Genomic DNA, 12,201 nt, shown 5'->3' with positions numbered 1-12,201 from the left:
TTGAATTGCATTTTCTAGGAAGTTGAATGAATATTAATTCATGTTTTATTTAATATCTCAAAGAGGCATGTCATAACCTTCAAGGTAACCATTAAAATAATACTAGAAAATTTATGGAATTAGATTGGAAATAAGATTATTTAAAAATAGACCAGAAAAAAAAAATTGACAACCGACATAGAAAAAAATAGTAAGAGGGTAAATTGAAACCCAAATAATGGAAATTATATTACATATAAGTGGACTAAATGCTATTTAAAAGTCAAAGATTCCCATCTTCTGATATTCACACTCTTGTGGATCTCCTCTGGAATATAGGATATATTTAATGACTTGCTTCTAAGCCTCCAATGACTCACTTCTCTCTCACATGACAAATATGTTCCTACTCTCCTATGTCCAGCAAAAGTCTCATGCTATTATGGCATCATCTTAAAGGCAATACCTTCTTATTTAAATTTTGTACAGATGCAGATGAAGCACCCCAAGTACAGTTCATCTTGATCTGTGAATCTGCGAAACTAAAAACGCAAGTAATCTGCCAAACACACACTCAACAAATACCATTGTATAGGACTCAAGCATAGTATACTGCTGTTATTGTCCATTGTTGCATAATAAATTAGCACAATTTAGTCCATTAAAACAACACATATTTATTATCTCACAGTTTCTGTAGATCAGAAATGCAGGCATAGCTTAGGTAGGTCTTCTGCAAAGTAGCCAAAAAGTTGTTACCAAGAGCTAAATTTTCCTTTGGAGGCTCAACTGGAGAAGAAACTGTTCCCAGGTTTGCTCAGTATGTGGGAAGGATTAATTTCTTTGTGGCTATATGACCTAAAGCCTTGGCTTCTTGGTAGGTGTTGGTAGGAAGTTTCTTGCAACTCCCGTTGGCTCCCCACAATTTCTTACACATGGCACTCTCCATAGGCCAGTGACTGCTTGCTTCTTCAAAGCCAGCTAGAGAACAAGAAAGAGTTTGCTAGAAAAGGCTTTATACAATATAATCGTGGTGGTGAAATTCCTTACCTTTGCCATATTCTACTGGCTGAGAGCAAGACAAATGCTCTGCCCATTTCCTAAATGAAGGGATCACATAATGACGTAAACAATGGGAAACCCAGATCATGTGCTCCACCTTAGAGTCTGTTTGCCACAAATGCTATAGACATTTCTGTTCAAAAAGGAATTGGGGCAAGCCAAAGATGTCACTGGTTCATAGCAATTCTGAATCCAGCTGGAAAAATATTAAAGTTCCTTTATGAGGTCTTGTGACCTCGGCATAATTCTCTATGGCTCTCAACTCTGCCCTCTGGATCACTGTCATCCTTCCTTTCTCATTAAAGACAGGACATGTTCTCAACTAGGTAATTTTCTCTGTCTGCTTTTTGCCCTTAGAATTTGTGGTCCAATGACCTCTTTAATTTATACTCTGTCTCTTTCACTCCCTTCTGGTAGCATTTCTACTGTTAAAATACTCTCAAAATCTTTATGAGCCTCCTAGTAAGGAGTTGGGGCTTCACTGCATTACAGGAAAGCCACATCCACAAATCTCCAAGTTTGAAACAATGAATCAAACATAAAAGCAAGAAATTCCATACATCTCATTTCATTTTACACATGGCTCATTAATCTGAATAAAATGGAAGGATTAACAGATGCTATTACTGGGTTACAGGGTGTATAATTTTCCCAGTTGAGTCAAATAATATACAATGGGTTTGCACCCACAGGAATGGATTAGGAGCATGTTTTTTTCTAGAGTACATAATTCAATCTACCAAAGTCTGCCACTTAGACCCTAAAAAGATATGTTCTTCCTATATGCAAAGTACATTCATTCCATCACAACATCCCCAACGCATTGTCATTTCAGTAACAATGCTAAGAGCAAAGTCTTATCAAAATCAATTATGGGTATTGTCTATCTTGGGGCAAAATTATTCTTCTGCCTGGTGGACCTATGAAGCCTAGAAAATATATTATCTGCTTCTAATATATAATGGTGGGACAGGCATAGAATAGATATTTCCATTCCAGAAGGAAGGAAAACAAGGGTCATAGTCTGAAACAAGTCTGAAACACAGGAGGGCAAATGCCATTAGATTTCAAGGTCTGAGAACATCTATTGATTGATGCTTGGATCTCCAGTCCTGCTGCAGTACCAGCCCCACCCCTTCTAGATGTCTCCATATCATCCAGGCTCTCCCTGCAAACTAGGGTGTAGGTACCGTCCTCTCTGAGCTCAGAATGGCCACCAGGTTCTCCATGAATACTTGGCCACAGACCCCACCTTCTCTCTAGCTTTGGGGTGGCAGAACTTTTCCTGAACAATGGGGCACAGGGCCCCCTCTAAGTGCAGTGGAAGATAACACATCTTCCATGCACATGGGTGGGCCCACTCCACTAGCCCAGGGAGATCTCGTCCATCCAGACCTCTGCTTCCATGGGTCTGCCCTTGGAGTCAGCCTTTCTTCAATTTGTTCTTTGTGTGACCTTTTTATTACAGGTTGGCCGGTGGTTCTGCTCGTACAAATTCCACAAAACTTTGCCAGCTTTGTGTGTAGTTCTGTTGTCAACCAATCAGACAAAAGGACTTTCCACAGAAATTTCTTGGGTAACTTAATTTCTAATCCTGACTTCCACTGAAATTTCTGACTGGACCCATGTTCAGCCACACCCTCTTTAGCAAAGCACTGTTCAGTTAAGCCCTAACATGGGGCCATGTTCTCTGGTGACTCACTTCCCAGAAGCTCTGGGAGGTACTTGATGGAACTGCTTCTGACTCTAATCTCAGAGCACACTATCTGGATAGGTGAGAATTTTCAAAATCATGAATTTCTGGTTCCTTTGTGCTTAAGTGTTTAATTCTCAGCTTACCCCTTCTAATATTTTTCTGCAAGCTATTAGGAGAAACCAAGCTGCACTTTCCATACTTAGCTTGGAAATCTCAGTTAAAGGTCATCACTTACAAATTCTGCCTTCCATCCAGTATTGGAATACAGTTTCACCAAGTTCTCTGCCACTGTAGAATAAGGATTAACTTTCTTCCAATTTCCGTTAATACATTTATCATTTCCTCCTAAGGCCTCATCAGAGGTACCTCAGCTGTCCATATTTCTACCAACAATCTCTTCTAAGCAATCTAAGTTTTTCTATCAAGCACCTCACAATTCTTCCAACTTTTACTCATTACCCAATTCCAAAATGATTTCCAGAGTTTCAGGTATTTGTAACAGCAATACTGCACTTTCTGGTACCAAAAATTGACTTTAGTTTTCCAGCAATGGGGTTCACACCCAGAGAGTAGATTAAATTAAGAACATTTTTTTCTGGGGTACATAATTGAACCTATTACACATGGATACACCACCATGGTGTTCACCAAGGGTAACTGGTTAATGGGTTTATAGAGTAACTAAAACTGCAAGAATTTTTATACTACCATCAAGGAATAAGTATAGGAAAATTGGACTATTTCTCACAGACCAGCATAACAAAATTTATTCATCTTGATTTGTGGAATCTATTCCTAGCCATTTTCAAAGGTGCTTATGATTGGAATGAAACCCATCTAGTTCACAGAGGAAAGGGAAGAATTACAAGTGTAGTATCTTATAAGATCCATCTTTGGTCCAAGATACAAGATACTGGTGATGAGGTTTGAATCAGGATTTGACACTGTACCATAGAAGGTTATAAAGGAAAGGTGATCAGAAATGCACAGAATAAAATTCATCAGGGATGAGCATGAGGAAAGAGTAATTAGTTAGGATAGCAAAACCAACTGGGAACTTAAAGTTAGTATTTTTTTTTTGTCAGGAATGTTTAACATGATTCTACTTGAAGGCAGGAACTCTTTGAACCTTTCCCAGTTCCTTGATTGTAAGATCTAAAAAGAATGAGAAACATTGGGGGAAAATGGATATGATTTGAAAAACTTTATATCTGAATTAGCATAAATTACACCAACCCATTTCTAACACACAATTGTTATAAAATGTAGCATTAATAGGAGTAGTAAATAGCTAAAGAATCAATTCCCGGCAAATTAATTTCTTAATACAATCTTGGAAGTAGGGTAAGAAATTTCTACTTGACCCACACAAACCACCCAACCCAAAATATTGTAATATATTCTTCATGTATTTCCAATGTCAAAGACTTATCACAGATGAAGGAAGTGAAGACCCGTGACTGTCAAAAATGTCAGAGTTCAGTGGTCTATTTCACACTTATGGAAATATTTCATTGCCCCCAGAAACATTTCTCTTTTTTCATCCATTTAAATCAGGAAGGCTATGATCCAGGTAAGTTCAATTTGATTCATGTCAACACATGTATTCTGAGTACTACTCAATAATCATCAGGCAGGCCCTGGCTAAGGCCCCAAGGAAGAGAGATGGAAAGTTCCTTGTCCTCAGGAAACTTAAAGTTTGGGGTAATGCCATATTTGTTTGTTTGTTTTTTCCTTTTTCTTGTTTTTTTTTTTGTAGGTTGGTAATGTCATATTTTGAAACTTATATTTCTTCTTTATTTGATGCCATGTACATTATTTCAGGTGAAATTATAAAATACAAACATGAAAGAGAAATTTAAAATCACTCTTAAAACCTCACCACCCAGAAAAACAACCAATTATCACTTTGATGTGTATTCTTACCATTTTTCTATGCATATATTTTTACAAGATTGTAATTATGTATACACCCTATTTTGTAAATGGCTGGCATAACTTAGCAATATGTTGGAAACATCTTTTCTTGTCAATAAATATAATTCCACCATAATGGTTTTAGTGATCACAAAGTATTTCATGTGGCATATTACGAATTACTATGTTTTGAACTCTAATTTTCAGTATTTTACTGTCAACAGCAAGCATCCTTAATAAATCCTATTTTTTTTTGACCTGGACAGGCTCCAGGAATCGAACCCGGATCTCTGGCATGGCAGACAAGAACTTTGCCACTGAGCCACTGTTGTCCGCCCTCCCATTATTTTTAATGAGAGTGAAATCTTGTTCAAAAATTTTTATCACATCTTAAGGCTTTAATACATTTTGCTAAACTATACTATTTTTCTGATCATATTTATAGTATTATGTAATCCTAATATACCTATATAACTAAGGAAAAACACCTCAGGGAAGCATTTCCTGGAGGATGTTAGAAGAATTTCTTCTCTCCACTACTTAATGCTGCTCAGGAAAGGAGTTTGGTTCAAATAACTTTGGGAAATGTCTTAGTCAGACTTATCATTATTATTTTCCATACTTTGATATTCCCAATTCACATTAATATTTCATTTTAGCATGAGAAGTTCAGCAGTAAAGAAACATGTTCACTTTGTTTAAATCAACATTTACTAACCAGGGTACATTATTTTGATACCATATTTATTGGCATGCTTTAGAGCACCCTTTGCTGCTTTAGAAAATAATTTGAAAAAGACCAAGTTCAAATAATGTGAGCAAACAGATTTTTTTACTCAAAACAAGCATAATTTATATTATTTACTTAATGATTAGCATTTGAAATACGATTAGCTGTGGTCATAAATAAATAAAATGGTGGTCTTGACACACTAATATTGGGGTGTCTCAGACTGATATTGTTGTATTTACAGTATTGATTGTTATTTTTCAAAATAGCATTTTATTTTTACTATGTCTGCTTCCATATAATGAGATTCTCCCTAGGAATAAGATTGGATTCAAGAGTTGTTCTATAGATACTCTGATGGTTAAATATAGTTCTCATATAATATAGTGTAATAAAATACTCTAAAATCCACCCTAAAGTGAAATTAATTTCATGACAATTATATATTAGCTAAAAGAAACAAGAAAAAATATATTAATGCATAATCATTTGCTTGCTGACCAGGTTTCTTTTTTGCTTTTGGATAACATCAACTGTTAGACGGAATTAAAAAGATATATGGATGTTTTTCATATATCAATCAAATACCTAGTTACACTTGAGTATATAACATCACTCCATGTATAACAAAAATTGTCCTGTCAATCAAATGTCTTGTTATGCACAGGTCTGACATCAGATTTAAGTTTAATAAGGTATAAGATTGACAACTAATTAGTCAAATGTGAGAAAAATAAATTGACCTTTGCTTTACATTTCTTCATTAAATGAGACAGATCTTAATTTTTCATTCACTCATTGCTAGTCCAATTTGTAAGATTTTACTTTTCCTGCAATGTCTAAAGCCAAAATTCCCTTTAACTTTTTGAATCATTTTTCTTACTTTTATTGGCACATAAATATATGGGTTTACAAATGTTGATGATTATATGGTGCTAATTGAATGGCCAAATACAGTAGAGTTTCACAAATCATCTGAAGAATAACAAAAAAGGAACCCTAAAAGAAGACATAAACTGCATTTGTTTTATATTTACCACTAAATATAAAGACCTGTGTACAAACCAGTGCCACTAAGCTCTTGTACTTAATTCTCTCCGGATCTAGGACATTCCAGGACCCGCAGGATGTATCCAATCGCAGTGGAACTGAGTGTGCTGTTATGGTTTAAAACTGCCCTACCAGTAAGTCAGCACAGGGAACACTCAAATAGTCACACCAGTTTAGCAGCTATGTAATTTTAAGCCACAGGTAATTGTTCTTTGGGATGGCATGATTTTTGGACAAAATTCAGTAAGCTGGGAGCAGACCAAAACTGTCCCATCACTTTGATTTTACAGTGTTCCCCGGTTTGACAACTGAAGCCAGGAGTTTTTCTGAAACCAGAAGAATTAAGTGATAAAGACACAGCATCATAAAAATGGAATTGAATCAGGATGGTTTAATTTAATTAAAAATTTGGGGGGGAAGTGCCGCAAGAGCCATGAGAGCCCATGCAGCCCGAGACCTTTGCGATTAAAGAAAGAAAATGCCCCTAGTGGAGCTTCATGAAACAAGAAGCTGAGAAAGAAAGCTAGCAGAGTTCACTATTTGCCCTTCCAGCTGAGAGAGAAATCCTGAACTTCATCAGCCTTTCTTGAGTGAAGGCAGGACCCAGGCTCCAGCAATGAATTTTCCTCTCGTTCTAGATGCCACTGAGCACATATTGGAGGAAAGCATTGACATCAGGTGCTCTCCCTCTCATATCTGAGGTTTGTTGAAGTTTGCTGGTCCAGGCGATCCCCAAGGCTTCAATCTGACATTTACTTGAATGACACAAGAACTGCTACAGTAAGACGAATGATGTCCTGAACCACATGACAAGATGGATGAGCCTTGAGGACATAATGCTGAGTGAAATAACAGACACAAAAGGGCAGTATTGTATGATTTCACTTTTATGATCATAGTAAGATAAAATCAGAGGCTATGATACAGAATATAGGGGACCTAGAAAAATGCAAAATCTTGAGATGGGTGAACAGTTTGCTAATGAGGTTGAACTGAATCATAAGGGAATAGACAGAAGTGAAGGTGGTTCTCTAGTAGGTCTATAAGTAATATTACCATGTTGAAGGTGAACATGATTGAAAGGGGTGGAATAGAGACTCGTGTTTCCCACCAATTAACGCCACAAATATAAATAAGTTCCTGCATGAACGACTGCAAAGGTATGAATCTTGTACAACAATTTATAATTTTGGTGTATACGGTGAAAAATAATATTCCATGCTCTGGGTTTGACAGGAAAACATCAACAGTTCTGCAGCAATACCAGGGGTATGTAATGGGGGGAGGGATAAGAGTTAAGGGGAGATTTGGATATTCTACTTGGTGAGTGTGTGCTTATTGGTTATCTTTCTCTTGGGAACAGTGAAATTATCTAAAATTGAGAGTGTTGATAGACTGTTGACTTTGGACATGATACACGAGGCCCAGTAGATAGAGGTGGCGAAAGATGCACTGACTGAGAAGTAGATTGGCGAATGATGGTGTAAACATAAGATCAAACATGGTGCTGCTACAAAAAGGAACAAAGTTGTGGGCACACAACGATATAAATGAACCTGTGGGACATTTGGTGAGGCAAAATAAGTGAGAAACAAAAGAACAAATATTGTATGATCTCATTTAGAAAATATTTGTAAGAAAACTGGGGTCGAGATTGTAAGCTCTTATAGAAGTCATATTGAGTCTGGAGTGGTAATTTCTATTTCTGAATTTTGACAGGTTGTTTTATATATATATATATATATAACCTGGCATTTAGAGATAAGAATGAAGCTGATCAGGTCAGGTCAGGATTAAGGTAATTCAGGAGACAGGGGTAAGGAAGACATTGCATGTATTTTAGAATTTCATCTACTCTTTCTTTCTTTGAGACCAAAGGAAGAAAGTTTTATTATATCCAGAACCTAGGTTTTCTGTAGCACATAATCTAACTCAACCTGTCTAGATAGATCATTTAAAAAATCCAAACACAGGGAGCCTAGAATAAGAATTAGAACCTTTAATCCTGTATAGCTTAATGTAATGCCTGGATACATCAAGAGTATATTAAGCAGATAATCAAAAAGTATTAGTAAAGACCCTTGAGGGATGAGAGAAACATTATGGAACTGTTAAATTTTACCACCAGAGAAACCCCTGATACTGTGTCAAACATTAGGGACACCCAAATCAATATGCCAACCCTTTGATCTTGAGGTTTGCTAATGTGAAGCTTATGTATGTAGCAAAGAAGCTTAGCAAACCTGTAGGTAAGCCTAAGAGTCACCTCTGGAGGACCTCTTTTGTTGCTCAGATGTGGCCTTTCTCTCTCTAAGCCCAACTCTGCAAGTGAAACCATTGCCTTCCCCACTCCAAAGGACATGACATCCAGGGATGAAAGTCTCCCAGGCAGTGTGAGAGGTGACCCCCAGTGACGAGCCTGGCCTTGGTACCGTGGGATCAGCAATGCCGTCCTCACCAAAAGGGGGAAAAGAAATGAAGCAAAGTTCCAGTGGCTGAGAGAGTCCAAATAGAGTCAAGAGGCTACACGGGAGGTCACTCTTATTTAAGCTTCAGTTAGACAATGGTACCTAGTATAACTTGCCAAACTCCAACCAAAACCATTCCTGCCAATTCTAAAGAATACCTAGAACATTATATAAGTTTTCACAAAGGTTGCATGCACTAGGGTAACTCTCCAAAACCTATAACCTCCACATGGGTCCCTGGACCAGATAAGTCCTCAAATGCAAAGGGGCCAGCACTTCCAGAACATCAACTAGTTCCATTCCCCTATCCCATATTATCAATAGCCCCTTCCAACATGAAAAAATTAGAATGGGCATAGCCTAAATACCCCTAAAGAGTGGAAGATCAAGGGTAATGGTGGAGTTATGCAGAGGGGGTCAGGTGTAGCAAATGAGAGTGAGTGCTGAATCATTGTACTGATGCTTTATTTGGCCTCCAGTACCTTAGAGCAGCTAGAAGTAAAGACCTAAAATTGTGGAATTGTAACTCATACCAAACTCTGAAATCTGCTCTACAACTAATTGTTGCAAGGTACTTTGAAATTTGTTGCTTTTAAGTATGTATGTTATTTAAAGAGAAGGAGGAGTATAACAGAGAAGATAGGATTTAACAAATCATTATATTGATGTTTCTGTTGGTCTCCAGTGTCTTGGAGCAGCTAGAGGGAAAAATGAAAAATCGTGGAACTGTAACCCATTCCAAACCTTAAAATGTTTTCTGTGACTACTTGTTGGAGTGTACTTGGAAATTTATTGCTTTTTTGCATGTGTATATACATTACATTTCACAATAAAATAAAAAATAAATTATTGGGATCTCTCCCAAGGGTAAGACATAGTGTTATGTTAAAGATGGTAAAGCAAACTCCTAGTTAGAGCTCATGACTTCAAAAAGTATATTCTTGTAGGGATGAAGTGGTAAAAGAATTATAAAAGAAGCAAAATATTACATATGCTTTTAGAGAGGCACTGCAAATCTCATAAGGGAGTAAAGAAGGAAGAGTACACATTTGTGACATATAAATTGTATCATTAAATCTAGGCCTTGGAAGGAAGGGTATAATTTTGAAAGAGAAAAAAGGAAAAAAATATATAAATTCATTGAATTTGGGGGAAACAGGAAGCAGGTCAACTGAACTTGAGAAAAGAGGAGTTGAAAAGTTAACGCTAAAAGATAAGTTGTGTGTCTCTTGCAAAGAGGCTGAATGAAGGCTGTTATTTATACAGTTCAATTAAAGGATTTTTTTATTGATTTGTCTTAGGTTGCTTTGTTTTGGGCAGAGATATAAAGAGGTAAAAAAAAAACATATAGAAATCTATTGCATTATCAGCACAAATGGTAATGAAAATATAAATGAGAACTGCCAAAGGGAAAGTCAAGGAGAAAATAGAGGTGAAAGGCATTGCAGAAATGACTGTACTAGACTCAACAAATAATCAGATGAAGACACTTGGACAGGAAGACATCAAAATTTGTTCCAAATTTTTTCAGCAAATGCAAGATGGAGATTGAATGGAGGGCTTAGAGAAGTAATGCAGAGAGTTAGGACTAGAATAAGAGGGAGAGTAGAAAAGTAAGTTAGGGAAAATAATGATCCAGATGGGGGAGGAAAGGCCTAAAAAATTAGTAGAAAAAGAGACTGGAGACAGAGTGAGGAGTTAGAAAGAAAGAAAGTAAAAGTACAACATATGATGGGAATAGAGAAGGGATTGCATTGACACAAAAGTGAAATGAAAATAAAGCCCACTACAATCAGCTAGCATTTCTTTGCACCTCTTGACAGAACCACAAGCCTTATTCTAGAGTTAAATGGTTTCCTGAAGATAAAGGTGCCTCCTAGCTCTGTCAAATGGGATCATACTCAACCATCTGCTTCTTTCCTTGTCTTTTTTAAGTTCTGGAGGCAAGCCCACAGTACCTGAGTTGCAGGAGCAATCTCCCAATTCAGCCATATTCATTTTCTTCTGGCAAGATTTTTAAACTGAAAGTGGAAGTTTTCAATGGGAGCACGGAATAAAAAGTTCATCTCTATGGCATCTATTGAACATAACACCCAGTCTGTACGATGGTCATGAAAGACCTTTTCAGACTGAACAAAGGTGTGTTTTCTCAGCCTGGCCATACTTGTGACATCCTGAGACCACATGCCACCAGAATATTCCTTGCTGGAGTCTAATCTTTTTCTAACAGCTGATCTAAATGCTCTTTTTGAAGGTTAATAACTAAAAGAGAATTTTTTCTTGAGTCTAGTAAGCATTACATGTTAGCAAAAATATGTTTAAACATTTGTACCATTGACTTAGTTCATCCTGTATTAATCTTTCTTCAAACCAGATGACATACCTCAAAATAAAGGACAAATTTCCATATTTATATTTATTAGATTTTTAGATAAATGCATAATTTGGCCAAGCAGGGCAATTCTAGGGACATACATACATATATATATGTGTGTTTTATAATTCCGGAAATTTGTACTACAAATCCTACTTATTATTTCTTCACATTTTTCAACTGAAAGGCATTTCGTGGTTAGAAATCAACATTGGTTGAATAAATACTTTGATTTGCAGAGAAGCAGAAGTTCTGATAGGTCCATAATCATGGACATACATACATACATATATATATGAGAGAGAGAGAGAGAGAGAGAGAGAGAGAGAGAAATAGCTGAAAACGGGAAGAAAGTAACAATTTATTCTGACAGACATGACCTTATCAAGGCCATCACTGTCATTTAAAAGTTCTGTACTTGTAGGAGGCTGATACTATTTATCAACTGATAAAAGTTCTGTTTGGAGTAATAGAAAAGAGAATTTAGAGAAACAATGAATGCACGTGTGCACACACACACACACATACACCATAGTGGTATTTCAACAAAACTACAATTGAATCTTCAAATCCAAGTGCTGAATTGCTATATAGTCTGCTTGAATGAAAATTGAAGGCATGCAATTAGCAAATTTTATTCTAGCTTTGAGAAACAGTCTATCCAAATGTTAAACATATACCCTCACTTTCTTATATTTTTTACACTGTCCTTTTGTTTGAATTGAATAATATGAGTAGAAAAATGGAAAAAATGAAATCTTTTTTACCAAAAGTAGCAATCTTGCTTTTCCTGTATTGCTTATGTAAGTAATATTGCATACAGATTGATAGAAATCATTTGCCCGTGTCTTTAAAAAAATACCTTTATATATGAAACAATAAAGTTGATTGAATAAATGCATTTATTGGGAAATATTAGTGCTGC

The 12,201-nt window shown here is 36.4% G+C and overlaps 1 protein-coding gene across 1 annotated transcript in view; it reads right to left on the bottom strand.

Moving 5' to 3' along the window:
* Nucleotides 1-655: 655 nt before the first annotated feature.
* The window catches only part of ELAVL2 (ELAV like RNA binding protein 2), a 557,044-nt gene continuing 545,498 nt past the window's right edge, over nucleotides 656-12,201 (bottom strand). The window contains exon 13 of the mRNA XM_077148015.1: nucleotides 656-960. The gene's annotated coding sequence lies outside the window, so the exon portion shown is untranslated. The remainder of the gene's footprint in view (nucleotides 961-12,201) is intronic.

This window comes from Tamandua tetradactyla, chromosome 2 (assembly GCF_023851605.1).
Source record: "Tamandua tetradactyla isolate mTamTet1 chromosome 2, mTamTet1.pri, whole genome shotgun sequence".
In the NCBI taxonomy this organism is placed as follows: Eukaryota; Metazoa; Chordata; class Mammalia; order Pilosa; family Myrmecophagidae; genus Tamandua; species Tamandua tetradactyla.
This window is presented reverse-complemented; position numbering and strand designations above follow the sequence as displayed.